Source organism: Harpia harpyja, chromosome 4 (assembly GCF_026419915.1).
Source record: "Harpia harpyja isolate bHarHar1 chromosome 4, bHarHar1 primary haplotype, whole genome shotgun sequence".
In the NCBI taxonomy this organism is placed as follows: Eukaryota; Metazoa; Chordata; class Aves; order Accipitriformes; family Accipitridae; genus Harpia; species Harpia harpyja.
In genome coordinates, this window is record NC_068943.1 from 50,500,505 (window position 1) to 50,522,156 (window position 21,652).

Below are 21,652 nucleotides of genomic sequence, written 5' to 3' on the forward strand. Positions count from 1 at the left end.
AAATGGACTGGGCAGGACTGTGGCCAAGTGAGACAACTAAGTGTAGGTTTATTAAATTCACATAGAGCCACAGATGCCAAATAACCATGAATTTGGGGGGGGGAGGGGTTTATGCCTTCCCTGCATTTTGTGTTATTTCTAGTAGAAAAATCACACAAAATAAAATCTACAGGCTTTGGTGGTTTCTATTGTTGGAGGCCCATTCTCTGTGTCATTGTTTCCCTTTCATCCTTCAATACAGAAGGCTCATTCAGTGTACATCTAGTATTTCCCATCCTTAGTTTAAAAATACTTCATTGACCAGTTCCTGAACATGGCACAAACCTTAGACATTGATCTACTCTGCTCAAGTCAGTGGGCATTTTTTCAGTCCTTCAGTACGGCTCAGAAGAAATAAAGCTGTCTTCACAGAGCCATCTCAGATGAGTTTTCTCTGCCCTTACTCATGTGTAGTATTGTGGCTGCTGCATTCGCAGTGATTTAGGGGAGAAAACCACATGAATATATTGCTTAGCGAAAGCAAAAATGGTACAGGGTTTTGGAAATGCAATGCCAAGCGTCATTGCTGAACTCTGTTTTGTAGTCTTTTTTAATTCTGTCTTTGGGGGGAAAAGTCCATTCAGTGCCTTACCCAGAAACAGGGATAGTACCATGAACAGTAGAAACTTCTGTGCAAAGGTTTGAATACATGTGTTGCCACAGAACAAAAGGAAAATGAAAAAGAGGCCTTAAAAGCCAAATAAGTTAAAAAATAGTTTTCCTGGGCCAGAATTTATTATGAATAGATCTTTTCAGCCCTAACCATTGCTAAGAAAGTAAATGCTTCACTGAAGCCAGGTTTCAGCTAAAAAAAGTATTCGTTTATTTCTCCTTCTCTCGCATGAGTTCTAACTCCTTTCTGTTGATTCTGCCTCTTTCTTCCTATGTTAAGGAAAGTTAAAAAGAGATGAGAAGACATGGGCAAGTTTAATAGTTGGATTCAATTCCTACATTTGTAAACAGTTTCTTTAACTGAATGACATCTGCAAATTGAGAAAACAAACTGGAAATCTAACCAAAACAAAGTTTGTGGTATTATTTGATGGATTGAAAAAGGCATGAAAACAGCCTGTCTCACTAACATCCCTTTCCCATGTGAAGTCATGTTAAAAAAAAAAAATCGTTATATCTTATACTAAATAAAAGTTTACCTTATGAAATATATTCTGAAGTCATTTTCCTATATTTAAAACAGATTTCCTTCTCCTGTGTCATGCTGAAGTCACGTCAAACATGAATTTGACTTGAATCATATTACAGAGCTAGGGGCAGTTTCAGTGCTTGCTCTGCCGAACGAGATTTATCTGGAATCAGAAATTCTTGATAGTACTATCTGAGAAAACCACTTTTGTTGCCCTGACGCTTACAGGCTAGAAAATCTCCTCAGCAAATTCATGCAATAATAAAAATCATAACAACAACAACAGAATGAAAATAAGTTAGTCCTTCCCTAAAACATTAGGATCACTTTCTGCTAGATGATCAAGACTGAGCTGGAGAATTCTGCTCTTATTTCCATCATTATTGATGATGTGGAATGTTTCACTTATTCTCGAAATATCTGGCTGTACACTCAGTATAACTTATGTAACCTATTAATCACTGTGTTGTTTCTTATTAACAAAGAGACCAATTTTTGTCAATATACTATTAATCAATATATTACAGAAGTTGACTGCACCTGCAACAATCCCAAACATTTATTAGTACCATCAGAATAAAGGTTGAGTATAAAGGCTGGAAACACCCAAAACGCCCACAGGCTTATAGATTTTATCCAGTTTAATTTTGTATGCATGGGCATTACCACAGAACTAAGGATTTATACACTGGCTACTTGCTTTGAATGAAATACTGACAAAAGTTCAATTCTGCTTAGAAAGTCAATGAAATTCACAGCCACAAAACTGATGCCCTGTTCTTAAAGACTCAAAGTATTGCATTTGTATATCAAGCTTTATTGACAGGAACTCTGTGCTCAAGCCCAGGGCTGAAATAATTGGTAAGGGTCTATGAATAAGGATGCTAATTCACTTCAACAGATTAGAGGGATCTGTAAGGGTCCCTCACTCTACAAATGCAACTACATGATATGCATCAGCAAAATTCCTAAGGGCCAGCAGCTCTGGGGTGCCATTGGGCTGGATGGGGAGAAGGATCACAGCTGCTTCCACTTAGCTCTTTTTGATACTCTCTATATAGCTACTGAAGGAAAAAACTAGCATGTCAAGCACTTTATAGGACAATCAGAGGAGTCTTGGTCAGACAGATGCCTGTGAGCATGTTTGAGTGAAAGCCCACCTAGGGAGCTGTAAAGCATCACCTTTTAAAATTAAGGTGATTTCTCTCTATCCTTAGGGGCTGTTTAACATAGCCACTACCTTTAAAGACTGCAGAGTTCAGCCTCTGAAGAGCTGTTCTTCCAGACAGGTGCTGGAAATCCAATCCTGGAGCAAAATATGGAAAGTTGAGTGCAAAGATAATAATGCCTCAGTCCCTCCTGTCCTTCAGGGGATTCTCCCAGGAATTATGTTCATGTGGGATTCAGAGGCTTTAGTACACCCATGCTTGAACTTACAAGTACGGCCACAAAAATCATCTGAAGACAGACTGCTTTTTATGTCAGAGTAAGTGCTGGTACTCGTTCACTGCACCAATTCATGGTAATGTTTTTAGCCCCATAAATACAGCATCTCAGTATACCACCTATTTCATAGAATCATTTAGGTTGGAAAAGACCCTTAAGATCATCAAATCTAACCGATGTATGCTTCCATTCCGTGTTAGAGTCCACTGGCAGGATTTCTATACATTAACTGCCAATATTTCACTCTGTAGACAGAACCAGTTGGTCATTCTAATGTCAGTCATTCGCTGACATAATGAAAATAAACTTTTATCTGTGCTAGGATTTGTTATTTATTCAGAATGCTTTGCCTACCTGCTTGATCAACCTATAATATTTATAATCAGTGGACAACCTTTTACACTGTTAACATGATGAAATATTAGATGGAAAGAGGTGGAGTGGAGTTAGCTGCTCACCATAAAAATGTTTCTGGTTTAGAAATGTAAGGTGACCTCGTAATTTAAAAAATGACAAAGTTTTAGAAGGTGTGGACTAAGTTCTCAAATGTGATTTACCCTCCCTTCAATGCTTGCTCTGCCTCCCTCATCTTCTTTGATTAGGCATTGACCATGAACGGAGTATCTTTCCCTGGGAATAGGGAGAGGATCTAACTGGCTAGTCTGGCTCTGAACTACACTGGATTTCCCTGAAAACAGTTCAATAGAAAGAGACAGTTTCCTGAATATCACTTTTTCATTGTGTTTTTTTCAACTGTACAGCCTTATAAACACATGACTTTTTTTTTCTTTTGCATACAGAAGGCTTTGTCAGGCTGCTGTGTTACCAACAAGAAAAGGTGACAACAACCATCAAACCACTGCAGAAGGTGGTCAATATTCATATTACCATTTTACTGCTGTAGACTCTTAGAGATTTTGTTGGGAGAAATGGTATGAAACTGAGTTAAGGTAATTGGGCTGAGCATAGGGAACGGGAGACAGGACTTCTCACTTATGAGACACAACTCTGATTTTGATGCAAACTACCAGGAACTGTACCACTACTTAAAAAAGATAACCTGTGTTTGGAATAATAAAAAGCCATTAGAAGAGGCTGGGTAGACTGAACAGAAAGAAATAGATTAATAGATCTCCATGTGAGCATAATTGATTTTGTGCATGTATTCCACAAACCCTTTACCAATGATTTATCTTCATTTGGTGGGTATAACACTGAGTTCAATCAGATCCTCAGAGAGCCATCCATCAAATGCATCATCAGCAAAAAGAAGTGCTGCCTTCTCTTTCTATTTTACCTTTCTTTTTTCTTTCATATGTGACTTAAACAAAACAAGAGATAATTTTTCTTTTAAAAAATAAATAAATCACTGCTAGTTATTGAAGTATTTCTAGGTCAGGTAACCCACCAGTATACATAACAATTGAATTTTTCCCCGAACCATGAATTTTCCTTTTCTCTGGGTTTATAGCAACACAACACCCAAGAAAGGTTGGAAAGACATGAGGAAAAGAATGGTTTGGACAGCTGAGCAGAATTTTTAATAACTTTGCCCCTTGCGCCCACACACACACACCAAGTTACATACTGTATACAGAAAATCATCAGGCATTTTCAGTATTCCTACTCCTATCAGTCAGTGACGAGACCCAGCACAATCACACATTGAGCTGTTACTGTCTAAGCCAACTCCAAAGATGATAATGCATCTCCCACCTGCTGCAATTCCAGCTCTGCTCCACCTCTGCACACCGAGAAGAAAGAGCTAATGCCATGTTTAAACTGTTGATGATAAAGCTTAAACAATCTTTTCTGCTGTAGCTATTTTTGTGCAAGGAACATTTTCTTTAAGGATTTATACTTGGTTCTTTAACAGGGCCCATCATTCTGGTAATGAACAAAATAGGAGAGACAGCTATTAGTAAAAGGAGAACGCCTGAATGCCTCCAGCATTCTCCTTCTGCCTTCATGTAAAAGTGCCAGTGGAAGGAAGCCCTGGGCCAGGCTATCTTCATTTTCCTCTAGGAAAAATTGCTGAGGAAGACTCTAATGAGCAGTTTCTGCAAGGGGTCCCTCACAGACATTTTACCCAGAATTGCCAGCGTAGCATGGCACCAGGCTTCACTCCGAGTGCTACAGCCTTCAGCCTCCAGTTTAGCCCTGCTTAAAACCCACACCAATACACTTAGCTACCCATTGCAATAGGCTGGACCTACATTTTGCCTCTAGTAGCACTCTGCTTCTTGCTTATGGTTGATTTTCTTAGATAGAGGGAAGTTTGTATAACCTCTATTTCTCTCTCTCAGGCTGCAGTAAGAGGCTTCAACAGGGTATGGAAAAGGTGGGGAGAAGGAACATGTGTAACACGTTAAAGAAAAAGAACTAGAGGGGCAACATCAGCAAACTGCAGCCAGGGTTAAAATGATCTCAGACATTAAATGGTGACAAAGGAGGATGGAATAAAAACCATAAGAGTCAGGCATGATTTGAAAAATAAATGTCATACTATGGTCCCAACCACCCCCTTTTTTGATTATCTATTTTTTCTGCACTTACTTTATTGTAAATTCTGAGGAAGAGCAATACAATTCTTTCAAATCACATTTAAGAAACAAATGGACAGCAGTATTTGCTTTTAGGTGTGTAAGTTCCTTGAAATGGGCACCTCTCATATTTATCATGTTCTACATGTTATTTTTTGTGACATTTAAATAACACTGTACTCCATCAAGGCAGAAAGCATATGGTAATTTTGGGAACATTTTCTCAAATTCTTCTCTTGTTTTTCAACATTTTTGGCTAATCAGGCCAGGATGCAGATGATACATGTGGTAAATGCACAGCTTGGACATTCGCAGTACTATACCTTCCTCCTGATGATATTTTCATAGATACATGGAAAAGCTGAGGTAGGAAGGCATCTTTGGCAATCACGTAGTCCAACCACCACTCGGAGCACAGTCAATTAGAGCAGGTTGCTCAGGACTGAGTACAGTTGGATTTTGAATATCTCCAAGGATGGAGACTCCGAAACATCTCTGGGCAACATGTTCCAGTGTTTGACCATCCCCAAAGTAAAAACAAACAAACAAACAAAACCCCAACAGCAAAAAAAACCCCTAAACCCCAACAATCCCTTAATTGGAATTCACTGAATATCAATTTATGTCCATTGCCTCTTGCCCTGTCAGGGCAACACAGGGCATGAAAGGAAAAATCTTTTCCTCTTTTTCGCTCAAGACAATTTTATTTTGAGAAACCCTTAGCTGCAGGTGTAACTGTCAGTGAAGTCCGAAGTCATACTGCCAGTCCCTATGCTTCATCTACAAAACTGTAATGAAATGCAATTAATTAAAATGAAATATAGTCCCCAAGTAATTGAGATGGATTCAGATTTAATTCATCTTTTGCAAAAGAGTTGGAAAAGTTGATGGGAAAAAAATAATTTTTCTGTTATAAAACAGCTCCCAGCACAAGAAAGCCCTTTTTTTCTGTAAAAAAAAACCAAAACCCAAAAAACCAAAGAAAAGACCTAAACTGAAAAGAAATACCTCTCTACGATGGGAAACCTGATCCTTCATGAAAATGTATGTAGTATAGGAATTAAATTAGTACAATATTTTCAGCTTTTTGAGGACTAAAAATTGGGAAACCTTCTGTGGTATTCTCATTGAAAGCTTGCCAACGCTAGTGAAGGGCAAGGTTTTCCTGAAGTTTTGTTAAAGCATCCTACATGAAACAGTAGAATTTAAGCAACTAACCTATTCCTGTATTGCACTATTTCTTAGATTTGACGGATTAAAGTGCTTATTGCTTCTAGCTGAAATGTGTCTGGAATAACAAAAGAAATGACATGTCTTTGAATGTTACTGATCACAAAGAAACATCTGTGGAGGAGAATTTCTTTCCTCTTTCAAACACAGGGTATATTTCTTTACTAATTCCGGGGCACATCTCTTAGAAGCTGATATCAATAGTCCAGCTTCTGTGAATGTTATATACACAAGGAATGGATTTTGGTGCCACTGTGGCGTTGCTGGGTTTTGTGTTTGTTCCCCCCTCCCCATTTTGGGGGCCTAAAAGCAAAGGTCTGTTTAATTATCAAAATGTTTTGGAAGAAAGCAGAAACCAATCTGATTTCTAAACCAGAAATACTCCTGTTTACAATCATCCAAAGAGTTTGTTGCAGAAACCATGCTCTATGACTTAGATGACCAAATGTTTTGCTCTAATGGAGATTATCCATGAAGAATAATTACATTCAACCTTTAATCTGCAATTTTGTACAGACCAATACACTTCAAATTGACAATTTCAAAAGGCCAAACACCACTGTCAATCCTGCAAGCTATTAAACTTAAACAAAACCCAAACAACAACTTCTTCAAGGCAGTTACCATGAAGTGATCACTTAACTGCCTCCTGTATGTGTGGGGGCCCCACAGCTATGCAGTGCCCTCTTAGTACTCTACAAAGAGGCAGTAAAATACCAGTTTTATTCACCATACAAAGTCTTCTATTAAAAATTATTATTCCTGCCTTCTATTTTATGAATATTTAAAAACTGTACGTGCATTTTTTTATGTTCTTCATCATTAAATACTACAATTCCCTTAGTGTTCAATGTGCTGATTTATTCCTGAAACCAATAAGAGATAATAGAAGAGACCCTACAGTGTTAATAATTACCACAAGTGTTAATTAGATGTTACACATGGAACAAGACAGATGGCAAGACAAACAGCAGTAAGACAGACAAGTATGGCTGAGTACCTCACACTGTCCTAGAAAGATAGATGATGCATCGTTATTTGTGTAAGCTGATAGGGAATGACCTTCTTTGTCACAGAAAACACACTGTGGTAAGAAATATTAATGATGAGACAAGTATCAGAAACTAAAAATACAGTAGAAATGTAAAAACAAAGAAACAAGCAAATTCTTCCTCAGCTCAAGTGAGTCCACTAATTGAAATAAATGAAACATCCTGACTGAAAAAGGAATGGCATCTGCAACGTGTGACAATGATTGCCATTTTGAAAGATGGCTAGCTGGCTTCCCACAGCTCCTGTTCACTTTGGTTAATTGTCTCCCAGCAGTAAAGAATGATAACATGTCAAAGGTTTCTCATGCTTCCCCCCCCCCATTAATTGCTATTTTATTTTTAAATAATTGGCAGATGTGGAGCTTAGGTATGCATTTTGTATTAACCAGTCAGCAGAGAAGAAAAACCAAAATAGCTGTGGGAATAGGGAACAAAACCCAAGCCCTTCCATCCCAGCTGCTGTCCAAACACGTGGCCTGTAGGATCAGGCTCTATCTCACTTCTTTGCCAGCCCTCTGCTCATTGCCATCTTTGCTGTGTGGGAGTCCAGCATCAGAGGAGATGGGCAGGACGGCATTGGTCAGCAACCTGCTGGTTAGGTGTGCTCCTCAAAAAAAGGTAGTATGGGTGTGGCTGGGTCCAAAGTCTCCTTTTCTTGGACATGTACCTTAAGGCAAAGGTCAGATGAAATGGAACTATTTCAAGAATTTATTAACATATATATCAAACCTTAAGAGTTTTGAAGGAAATGAATTTCCCTTTCGGATCTTTTTCTTAGGATTTGGCCAAATCCTAAGGAAACCAAGGAAGGAAACAAGAACAGTACCCACGGATAGGTATTTTTTTTTAATTTTGCTAATGATGCCATTCTTGAAAACTTGCATTTATCTGAATGGCCTTGTTATACCACAGTTTGTTACTGACACACTGGAAATATCGACTGAAAAATACAGTGAAGCAATTCAACTGGATCACCAAGTCATTTAATATGGTTAAAACTTTCAAAAGAGATGATGACATGCTACCTAAAGAAGTTATGTCAAACTTTAGTGAGATTACTGGAAGGGTAACATGCTGTGATGCAAGTTAGGTGAAAAATATTTCAAATTAGAAAGGCAAGTAATTTGCTTCTTTGTGCAACTGCACACTTGGGCTTGCAGGATTAAAATGAAACAATTTAATCAAGTTCCAGAATGTCATAAAAGTGCCAAGATATCAACTATCTAGAAAGCCTTCATGCTAAGATAAACAAATCACTTCCAAAACAAGACTTTCTGATGCAAAAGCCAAAAAGAAAGAAAAAAAAGAGAAGAAAAAAGGAAAATTTTCTTTTTTTTTTTTTTTTTTTAAAAAAAAGCTCTCATCTGGTGTGATTAAATTTATGGCCAGGTGTGTGTGCAGATATCCCCATTTCTGCTTTTATTATGTCATTTGGTCAGTCTCCTAAAATATTCTGCAGTTGAACAGCATTTTCTAAGAAAGCATATCGATAGTGGGGAACTGCTTTAACCCAGAACCCATTAATCTGCACCATTCAGGCAAGGGCTGAGCTGCAGTTGCTTCTGCTCTTCCTCCAAGAGTTTGCCTTGAGGGCACGTGCTGAAGTTAGTATTTCTTGTGTTTTGTCTTAGAGACCACGGTAGAGTAACATGGCTCCTGGCACAACGAGTAAATTGAAAGAGATCTAGCACACACTTCACGTGACAGCATAAACACCCAAAGCAGAGTGTGACTGCATCTGTTGGATGATAGCATTGTAATATACAGCAGGAAAACCCTGTATCATCTCCCCCTGTTGCTGTCGTTCTGGCACACCTACTTGCAATCATCTCACCAAGAAATAGGAGAAAAGCAGTTTTCCCTGCCAAACCTTTTCCTATGGAAATAAACCGAGGACTTGGTGCTCCTCCCTCCTGGCCATCCCATTACTATGACCTCAGTCCCTGCTAGTGAAAAGACAGAAACAAGAAAGAGCAAAGGAAATAATCCCCTCAAACTCCTTGCAACAAAATACATCTCCTAACCACAAAAACAGAAGTTTCTTTATTTCACATTCATATAATATAGTAGATGAAACTCAATTTTTAGTTACACCCAAGTGAAGATGTTGCCCCCTTCTGACATGAAGGGATGTGTAGTAATGAGCTCTGTGGCTACAGCTGCATACTATGATATTCACATCATACCAACGGATGCTGTCCAAGAGATAAGAACAAACTAGTTTCTGCAGGTTCCCTGTCCTCCATCCATCCTCTTTCCCCCCTCAGATAAGCATAATTTAGCCCACTGGGTTTAGTAATCATGTGTTTACAAGGAAAAAGCATCCTTGGCTTTATAAGCCTCCCCTCATTTATTGCCTGAATTGCCACTTGCAATCCTAAATTTAAAATTGATGCAAACTATTTGTGTCAGACAGCAGAGCGCTCTGCAAGTTACAGCAAGAGTTTGTGATTTTTTTTTTTTTTTCTCAATGGCCCACTAAGTAGGAAAGGCCCACGCTTACTGCACACCAGCTTCAGTTCCCACCTGTAGCACTGCATCCACAAAGGTGCTACTCCATACTTACAGAAGTGCTGGGACAGACTTTGCTGTGGCAATCAGTTTTAGGATTCCTATGATGGGACAAAGAAATCTTGTAGCGGACTGTGTTACTTTCCAGTTAAGGCTGACAAGAGCCTATCTCTATTTGTCTGTCCATCTGTGCTATGTGTGTAGTTGACAGAGAATATGATAAATGCCTAACTTCTGCCTCAGCTGAAAAATACCATGTCAGCTGGATATTACAGCAAGCAGCTTACTCACTGCAGGGATTTCTTTTTTTCCTTTTTAGCCTTTGCAACCAGATAAAAGCGATCACAGCTTTTCCTTCTACCCAAGAGGTATTTTAGTGCTCCATTTACTAGGTACCAAGTACACATTTAAGCAAAGTATGGCATATTGCTTCCTACTTTAATTGTTTGGATAAGGAAGCATTGCATTTGATAGAAGACCGAAGACAACAGAGTCAGTCTCCCATTACAATACAGTTAACCCACATCTTCATTCCTACAATCATCTAGACTTGGCAACCAACCTTGGCAGTTATCAGTAAATAAACACTATTGTGCTCCAGAAACTTTCACCATATTCTAAAAAAGATAAGGTTTTCCACATTACTTCCAATGATTTGCTTTCAAGGCTTTCTGTGCAATTGATTTCCATGGGGCCAGAAAGCTGCTAATCAGTGGAAGACTCTACAGTGTGCATCTTGACAGACATGTAATAGTTTTAAAATTTTTTTTCTATTACCTGCCAATGTTATTTAGGTTTTCTTCAAGGTTTGTAATACAGCTCTACGTGCCGATTTATTTAAATTATTTTCCAATATACCTTGAAAATCACAGAAAATAGAAATAAATTGATAAAGCATGGAGAGCAAGGGTGTGTTGCTCCAGACTATCTCCTTGGCTTCATCTTCACATAAGCACAGCAACAATATGAGTTGAATGTAAAGAAATTGGAAAAATATCAGCTTAAGCAAAACAAATTACTGTATTACCAAATAACATGAAGAACAAACAATACATGCAGTTCGGAGAGAAACCTGGAATTTTTCATAGATCTTATATAAATATGTGATCGTTACCAACTCCACAATATTTTAAGATGACTGTTATCATGCAAGGTCTTACAAAAATCTCATATTAATCTCTCTAATTTTATTCTCTGAGTTTTGAGGGAATGCTGCCACCTCCTACTCAGCAAAGAAAGCTAAGGAAACTTAAAATGGAAATCCCCAGCTGTTATATTTGAGGTATAAAGCTTACCACTTAAATTGTTTCATGAATTCTTATACATTTATTGCAGCAATCATAGGATCTCTATGACAACAATTCCAACAAGTGCTCTCTGAACACTGTTGCTGCACAACGCATTTACCATGCTTCAAATGATAAAACCATTACGCTGATTCCCATCAATTATTTTTGGAGTGAGAAATTACTCGTTATGATGTTTTACTAAGAATAGGGATAGGGGGCAAGCACTGAAACACATAAAAAGATCTAAAATTTGGGCTAGCTGAGTACAGAAACGAATGCAAGAGTTCATGGTGATGCCAGTGTTTTTCTATCCCTCCCCCTTTAGGGTGATAGGCATCTTCCTGGCCTTCTGGATAAGCCTAGCTACATCCGCTAAGAAATCAGCTAGGGCACAAGCAACTGGGACTCAGAAGAATTCATTCTCTGGAAGTTTCTCAGTGCATTTTAGCTATTTTTAAATTAAGAAATAGTAATAGCAGCGCAAGCAACTTCCATTCAGGTTATCTGGCACACTACTAATCCTGTGCTCAGGGTCGTTATGTCTTAGCGTTGTTAAAGTGATCTGCAGAGTGCAACTAATCAGCACCTATCGAAATGCTCTCCTGCCCCCTCCTCATCTCCCACAGAAGATCACTAGGAATTGATTGTTTTGGCCCAAGATACGTAGATCCAGGAAGCCCAAACGGCAGTTTAAGCTGCATCGTGGAGAAAGTACTAAGGTAGAATTAGACAAAAGAAGTCTCCCTTGCCTTTCACTCTGTACTAGCTGGGCTGCATAAACAGCCATATCATTTAACAAGGTCCCCCACACCTGAAAATTTCAATGGAGAAGGTGAAGGATGTATGAACCACTCAATGTCTGCATTATTCCCTACCACTAATAGGTATAGTTTTGTATATGCCAGCATTGTGAAACAGGCTATAAAATAGGACCAAACATGCCACAAGATGCATTAACCTGCTCAGTTCATTCATACAGTGTGAACGGGAAGAGAATACACAAATGTCTGCCACTAGTAGAGAAGTATGAATAGGTGCTAAACCCTTCTCTAAGCGTGTTTGATTTCATATTTGCCCATTTATTTATGATTAGCAATAATGGTGCCACTGTATAGCTATTACGTTTTTCTTTCACTAGTGTGAAGCACTTCAGAGGTGTCTGTCAGTATTTACAGTATCATTTTGAAACAAATTTTAAATATCCCTGTTTGCACATGCTGTAAGCAACCCCGGAGGAGCGGCCACAGAGGAAGCCTGAAGGCTGGAAGTAGTAACCTCTGTGTGACACGGGTCACTTGCCACCAGAGCAACATGCCCTGTGAGCAGCAGACATGCATGGCACCATCAGCTTGGGGGAGCTGGGGTGGGTGAGAAGCCAAGTGAAGCAGCCTTGGCATAGCTCTCCGCCAAATGAGGCATTTAAGTCAGCTTTCCAGAACTCCAGTGCAATGCTTCAACCACGAGAGCATTCTCTGACAAGATTAGCACTTAATTTAAAAATACCCTCTACTACTTGATACTTAACTCTCTCATAAATTAAAGAGCCCAGAAACTCAAAAATCTCCCAAAAGAGTACTGCCAGCATTCCACCTCTTGCAGACACTCATCAGTCCTGTGATACCTCTCAGTCCCTCTGGCAGGGCAATGGCCACATGCACTGCTAACAGGGGCAAAGTCCTTTAAACAACTCATCCCACAAAAGCCTATTTTCTTTTCTTTTTTTCTTTTTTCTGAAATAGGAATGAGTTGAAAGCAGCCTCCCCTGTTTGCAGCAATGCCTGTTTCCATGGCACCCAGAACAGCAGCAGACGGCCTTGTTATCACAAGAACTCTAATAAATGTCAGCAGATTGCTGGGAATTGCCTTTTTTTTTTTTTTTTTAAACCCACATGACCCTCCAGTCCTGGAACCTCCAATATGGTCCAAAAGTCTATGGTGAAGTTAAACTCTTCATAGTGACAGTAGTTTGGGTGGGAGTTTTTTTAGTTGAGAAATAAAACAGAACATACATCCCTCAGAGAGAGAGAAGAAAAAAAAACCAAACCCAAACCCTATCAATTTTTCCTAGTTATCATGGACTTGACCGAGCTCTAAATATGATTGTCTGACGAATCCTACCTGAGTAGCATCTGTCTCACACCCACAGATGGCCTCGGAGACAGAACATCTTCTCCCTTTAACTGTGTTCCCAAAAAGCTGATAAGCTGACATGCTGCCCTGTGAATTTTTGAAAAGAGATTAATGAACATGGGCATTTTACACTCAAATATACTTTCCATCACTCTGATATTCGTTTCTGTAAAACCTCATGATGTAGAAGTGTCTTTTACTTCTTTTTAGGATCTTCCAGGCTCAGTGATTTTTAGATGCCTTCTGTTTCTAAGGTATTGATTCTGTGGTTTCCACTTTGATTTTATGTACAATTATAACTGATTGAATAGTGTTTATGAAACTGTGAAAAGCAATAGAAGAAAACTAGCTTTTAATAGATTCAAAGCTAACTGAAAAAATCTGTACATTATCTCTTGTGCTACGTTAATTATCCCAGTGTCAGCCTGCATTATGCTGGCCTATAATGCAGAACGTGCGTTTATCCCTGCAGTAACAATCAGATTTCAAAACTGAGGAGAAAACAGAAAACAATATTCAAATGCCTGGAAGAAAAAAAAAAAAAGGAAGCAGTACTAACAACTATATTTGAGAATGCAGTACTAATAAAAGATTTTGTGCCAAATTCCTAAGTAGCTGTTTGCCAGAGATGTCCTTAATGTTGAGCATTACCAAGTTATTACATTAATGGGAATCAATAACTATTGGGCCTGAGCTAGTAAATTTTCAGGTTGCCATCAAATGCACTGTACTATGTTGAGAACTATGGAGCAAAGCTGCCATCAGATTTCCTTCCTTTGCCACAGCAGATGAAATGGCGGTTCTCCATGTCCTGTTCTCACCTCAAGACCTGTTACCGCATCTGCTCCGCTCTGTGTCCCAAAACCTTACAGACGTGCCTTGTGACCCAAACTCGGTAAATAACTGCTCAGAATATGCGTCTTCCCCCCAAAAACCTGTAATTCAGTTAATGAATAATAAAAGTAATAGATCCTGTAGAACCATAGGACTACATATTTCCAAAAACGTGCCTTTTTGGTACACTGTGAAAAGTAAAACTGAAAAGCCTCAACTGAATTTTCAAGAGAAAAACTGCTCTTCCCTACGTTTAGTATTAATATTTCTGTATGTAATAAACATGCTAAAAGTAACTGTCCTACAGTTAATTACAGAGAAAAATATACAGAATTAAAATCACATGAGCTTAACCAAAGTATCAAACTTCACCTCAAAGGAAATGGTTTTTCTCTGGGAGCCATAGAAAGCAATACATGGATGTGCAAGAAAAGGATATGCAGACAGGGAATAAAGATGGCAAAGTAAGACTGCTGTTCTTTGGCAACAATAACTTAATCACTAGAGTTACTGACAGATCAGTTTAATATGAGAAATAACATAGAATAGAACTATAGAAGATTTCTCAGTGTTTTAGGAGACACCACTGTAACATGTCTATATTATAACTAAGAGGTTAAAATGCACTCTGGCATCCCAGGCTATACCATATGGTTTGCAACCTCATTTCTTGAGGAGCTGCACGCATGTTCTGCAGAGGCACAGGGAGTATATTGAAAGAAAATACAGCACCAGCGGTCTCCATTTCATTCACAAAGTGCTTAATAAAATGACTGAGATTACTCCAATTTAGCACATCATTGTAATTCATTTTACAGCCATAATATTCTCAGGTTCAGACATTAAAAGGACACTAAAAATGCTTAGGAGGTATTCTCTCCAGTTAATAAGCATGATGCAATTCACCAAACTTACTTCAACTTCTGGGGAATCGCCAAGAATGTTAATAAACTAAAGGGGTTGAGTAGTCCATTAATTTTGGACGGTGTAATTTATATTCAGATACTCTGTAGAAATAGTTACCTAGACAAAAATCCTCATTGACTGATACTTTGCGCTGTTCCCAGCACTCCAGTAGTTTTCCTCCCACTCCCTGCCCTTGAATGGACTTTTCCCCCTGCAGATGCAAACCCCTCTGCATACCATTACAAGACAGTGTCCTGCCTGCAGCCGCCAGAGAGGTCCAAGGAAACATACCACATATGACACATTTTCCTCCAAATATATGGAAGGGATGACCAAGCAGCTTCCTCCAAAGCCTTTTGGTTTGGATAATCCTAGGCAGACTGCTCGTGGCTGGTGTAGGCATAAGGATCCTGCTTCTGAGCCACGTAAAAGTTTCCCCCGTGCTGACTGAGCTTCAGCTCCACATTATGGATTTTTTTTTTTTCTTTTGTGTTTGTTTGACAGACTGGAGGATTGAAACAACCAAGGGATTAGTTTTTGTTTTGTTTTAAAATGTTGCAAAAAACCATTTTGCTAGCACAGCGCATCATTCACCCTGTGGGCTGCTCTGTCCTCCAGGGAGTGACACTATGCTGCTACCACCAGCCAGGATCTGCTGCCATTTTTGTCATGACACCTTTACTACTGGCTGAGCAGGATTGCATCTAACACCTCATTTTCCACATAGCACAGCCCTTACCCACTCCACTGAAAATATCGTGGCCATCCTGTTGATCTGTGCTTAGCTAAATGACAAAAATCTGTATTGTCTGTCCTCTCCATAAGGTTGCTCACTGTTCCCTGGTGCCATGAGAGCTTTAGATGAAAACTACACGATATAGTTTGCCCTGGAGATACACACATTGAATCTTTCAGAATACATTACTGTAGCAAAGTGTATTAAATACCATTGAGGGAATATTGAGCAACTCCAGATAAAACTAGACTTCTACACAATTTCTTTCTTTGTGTCTCAGGCAGGTAAATTATTAGGCACTTGGTATCAGAAAGCAAAACATTTCAATCTTCCACAAGATAATAGTAATAAGATGTGACAACAACCGTAATTTGTGCATTAGAATAGATCAAAAGAGCTGTTTTAAAGGTGTGATAGAGGCTCATTTGCAATGGCAGATGTCTGACATTTTGTAAGTCTGTGACGTGGCTCTGATTGTTCTGCACTGCAATTGCTACAGCCAGGGCTCTTTCAGCTGCTCATGCACTTGATCATTGACATTAGGAACATATTTATTGAATGGGACAAATATTTAAGGGCCTAAAATGATTATAAAAGAGCCTGTTGAATTTGGGGCAGGGAGAAAGAGCAGAAAAAAACCCAAGTAGTGAGAGTATGATTGTTCCCCCACCAGTCTAAGTCTGATATGGCCAGTAGCTACACCATTACCAACAGAACCACAAGCTTGGCTTTAACCATGGAGATCTCAAACATGACACAGAGCAGAGGTAGCCTGACAATCTCAGCTGAGGTTAGGGATGAAGGGAAAAGGGCTGAGAGCTAATTGTAAATAACAGTAAATCTTCCCCATCTCTGTTCCCTACACATCACCTTTTTTTTTTTTCCCTTCTTTTTTTCTCTCTCATGAGGATTGAGGAAAGGCTGACTTACCTTTGCTGCTTCCTACAGGTGCACAAAATACAATCTCAATACTGTGCTTCCTGTGCAACATTCAGTTAACTGAGTGCACGTGGATGGACCCTGTGCAGGTTAACTAGGGCGCCCAGTTCCTGATGCCTATGTCCAGTTTCCCACCTGCACGTGTTCCTTTCCTCCTTTTCTCAACTTTGGTAGGGGAAACTAGTTCCTACACCTACAACTATAAACCAAAATAAATGTTTGAGAGAGAGAGAGAGAGAATTAATTATTTGTGTTTGATGTATTCTGCTTCTCACCACTATATAATTTAATCCAATAGTACTACTCCACGCAACTAATGTGATTTATTGTGATTCTCTAGCACCTAACATTTTTATTTTGAAATTGTTCTCTTATTGATTAGATTTTTCATATGCTTCATGTTTACTTGCTTGTATCTCCTCCAAAACACTTTCCATGCTTCATTTTGTCTATAGTGCAGTTCTACTTACTTACGTATTTTAATGCATGATTTTATATAATTGTAATATACAACATAAAATGAATGCAAGGTTCATGGTCAATTTGAAAGATCAAAAGCAAGACTTAAATTCTCCTGGCTAAAAGTGACTTCTGAAAAAGTTAATTATTCCTCTTTTCTCTGATTTACCTCTTAAAGCCTTCTGCTAAGTTACAAGAGATCTGAAAGGCTTTTACTTTTCAATCCTGGCCACAGAATGGCACCACAGAATATTAAAAGCTCAAATAGTGTGTGAAACATGAAGAGTTATTGCCACTATTTACGAAGTACCAGGAACAAGTCCTGCTTTCAATTATTTCTGAAGTTACTCCACTGAGTCTGATCCCCTATTGCCCTGCATTATACATTTAAATCTATACAAAGTGGGTTAGAAAGCACTCCTGGTCTGCTCTGCACACATTTCAGCTTGACATGACACTGATAAAGAGCTGCAAGAGAGCCACTTGTTTCTAAAAAAGATGCTTTAGGCTAACAGAAAATATTATCTATAAACCTTATGTGTATTTGAGGAGAGCTGGAGGGGAAAAATAAGCTGTATTTCTAATATGTCCCGTCAAGGCACCTGGTTACAATTTTCATTGAATTTAATGGAACATACTTGGTTTCTGCTGAAAACTGAGCAGAAACATAACATCTGTTTCACAGAACAGATTATTAACACCCCTTATTATACGATTTCTAGAATGGTGTTAGCCCCAGAAAATCACAGAAACATGTAGCGGGTCTCTGGCTAGAAGAGGTTAAGCACAGTTGCATTGCATGTACCCACACGGAGACAGCAGAGGAGGAGGAAAAGCACCAGTTCAGGTGTGAGCTGCTGCCTACAGCCCTTTGGCTCCCTGCAGAGGAGGCTCATGCCACAGGTGGGCATGAGGGGAAGGAGGGATCCCCAGAGCCATCCCCAGGGGCAGGGGGACAGACTGGAGCACCACCAGCCGTCACCCACATTGGCTGGCGGGGGTCAGGGTGGAAAGAAGCAGTGGCACTGTCTGCAGAGGCTCCTTCCCTCTGGGCCGCCTGAGCAGTTCACCCGCAGGAGTGTGAAGGGTGCCAGTGCCTGGATGTCAGCCGCAGGGGCCTCTGAAGAGAAGCCGGGACTCCCCACAGCCAGTTCCAAACTGTTCTGTCTGGCTCCACAGGCCCCTGAGTACCAGCAGAACTGAGCAATTCTGGATGGCCAAGCTGGGGCATTGCCTCCTGCAGCACATCGCATCTCAACCTTACAAGGGAGCGGTGTGAACTCAGATGTACAAGGAAGACCCCGTGTACCTGTACAGGAGGGAGGGGAAAGTTCTCATGGGATGTGTTGTGAGAATATCTGTTGCTCTTACACGCAGTAAAAAAATACAGGGTTGATTTGGGGTTTTAGAGCGTTCTTGTAAGAAAACTTGGAAGGGTGATGGTGGTGGTTTGTGTCAGCTGTCCTCAGCAGCTTAATAACACGACCTTCTGAGCAGCCGATGGGCTGATTAGCTCACAAGCCGATCAAAGACTCACCACTGTCACTGCCTCGCCCACATCTTTCCCCCAGAGCTCTGCTACTTACTGCCAGTGAGTTTTGCAGTAACCTGTGGCTTTCCACAGGTCAGTCATGATGACCGAATCCAGAACCCCTTCTCTTTCCTCCTCTTGCTCCCAGCAAGCCCACAGAGTCTCGCGCACCCTTCACCATGCACCTCCCTCCTCCCCGCAGGGCTGAACCCGATGGCTGCAAGTGGGGCCACCCAGCACTGATGGGCAGTTGCTGGCTGGGAGCCCAGGATGGATAATGAGGCACCCACCAGCCTCCCGGAGCAGAGGCAGAGTCACAAAACCAGGAGACCCTCCTGGCAGGAGGAAAGAGCAAGCGAGGTGGCCTCTGAGTGCTCATGTCAGTCATCTCCGTGCCCTAACACCCCAGGCCACAGCAGAACAAGGGTTCCAGTGAGTTGCACACCATTAGGCAACATGGTAACATTTCCACCAGGCTGAAATGTTTTCACATTATCTAATTTCGTGTGGCTTAATAAATAAGTTAGAGCAGTACAGGATGCTATAATGCAATCATGTTGCATTAACATGCCGTATCTAATGAGTTTTATCAACCCGATAGGAAAAGCGGCAGTGTTGAAAATCAGTTGCATTCCCAGCATTGCCTGCTCCTCCCCCCTCCAAAAAAAAACCAAACCCAAAACCAAACCAACCAAAAAAACCAACCACCTTCTGCCAAGAGAAATGTAGTCTGCCAAGAGAAATGTAGTCAAGCAACTCCAGACACCTATGTGCCTAGTAGTGGAGATTAGTTTCCTAGAAATAAGACCATGGATTTCACAAAAAGTATTATGGCTTTTTCATGTGATATGATACCAACAACATAGCACTGAAATCATAAATACTAGAGTAGGGGGAACTGCTTGCAATGTGGCATTTAATGGATTCATTTGGCCTCTTTGTTTTTCTTTGTTAATTCTTCATGAGCCAGTTTGAACAAATCCTACTTATTTGACCACTAATTAATGCAAAGACATTTCTATCTATAGACCACTTGCCAATTATACCCTGCTACTGCTGTCTCACAGTGTAAACACTCATACATAGTACAAACTATTTCCTGCTCAAAGACTCACTGAAAAAGAAAAAAAAAGACAAAGTACACAAGAAGTGTCATATCACTTGTGACAAAACTACTGACCACCAATTGCAGTGAGAATCCTTATCTCGGGACATTTTTGCTTATGTATTCACACATACTTGGTGCGAACTTGCTTTCCCATCTGTACAACAGCAGACCTGGAGAATGATACAGCTTTTGAGACAACTCCTTTTAAATGATATTAAATTGCTGGCATAAGAAAGAGCTCCAAGATATGGGGTAGCTTCAACCCCCTCAAAATAACAGGTGAAACTTCACATAATAACTTTACATCCTGTCATGGTAAATAAAAGGGGACACTGAGGAATTTTTAAATGCATGTCTCTACCTCTCTCCATTTGCATTTGTTGCTGATCAGTTTTCAGGTTAGTACCATGTGACCTATAGAATCCACCTGTTTTGAAAATATATTGCCCTACTTTACAGTGGGGATGGTTTCAGACTGGAAAAAGAGCAAGGCTGAGGACCTTATTGGATGTGGGGGGCATTGGCACTTAGCAGTTTTCCTGTGCTCTGCCAAGGGGCGGCTGGAACAACTCGCATTAACTTCCTGAATGGCAAGGTTTTGGAGCCCCACTTTCAAATAATATTAAAATTACAAATATACTGTAAAGTTTGTGGCTACAGAATAAATTCTACTGCATTAAAATAATAAACAAAACTGACAGGATATTAAACTGAGTTTCCATGAAAACAATTCTCTGTGGTCTCCAGTACAGCCTCCTCATCTCAGAGCTTGATTAGCCATTGCCATTGAGAGCAACCCATAGCTAAGAGCTAGCCCAGGGAGAACAGCAGGCAGTCCAACCCAATTTCACCCTGAAATGATATTTTGTTTGCTTTTTGGTTTGGGGTTTTTTTTTAACACTGCCAAACTCGCATGACTTCAACACAAAACTGCCAGACATGTTTAATGCCAGACAGTTTTTAAACTATGAGAGAGAAGTAGGAAAACTTAAAAGAGTAAAAAGCCAGAAAATCAAATACCAAAGGTCAAATACAACCCAAAAAGGACTGAAACAGTCAACCAGTTGATACTGTGTAGATGATGAACTATTAGTAGCTACAATAATTTAAAAGCCCATCTGCTGTTGGCCCTGCCTAAGCTTGCAGTCGGTTGCTATTATGAATACTTGTTGGAGCAAACATTCCTCCTCTTACACCCCACTGTTTGTGAATCCCATGGCTTGGCTGTTAAGGCATTTCCACATTCATTCACTGCATGCACTATGCTCCTCTGCCCCTGACTTAGTGAAAAGATCATTCATACTAAAAAGGCGAAAAAATGGTAAAGGAAGGCAGAAGCCTTGTATAGTACTGGGTACAGTCTTGCACCTGATGGTCTTTGATCTTTGTGAGACTCTTCCAAGTCTTCATGTCAGACAAATAAGAAATAATAAGCACACCAACACAGTAATGTTGCAAAGCTTAGGCAGTGCCTGCGTTAGTGGAGTTGCCTTTCAAGAGCTGGGATACTGGTTTTGATGTTTTAGATACATTAGGCAGATAAATCTAGCACTGCTATTTCTTTGCAAGAAGTGGTGTATCAATGACAAAGGAGGAAAGAACTGAGCAAATAGAGGGGGGTGAAATCAGTTTGGTGGAATCTCATAATTAAAGTTGTGCCTCTTACACCATCATTCATCACGTTTTGTCCCACAGAGCTCTTGCAGTCAGAAGGGATACTTAGTGAAATATGTTCCCCATGTGTATTCCATGTACGTC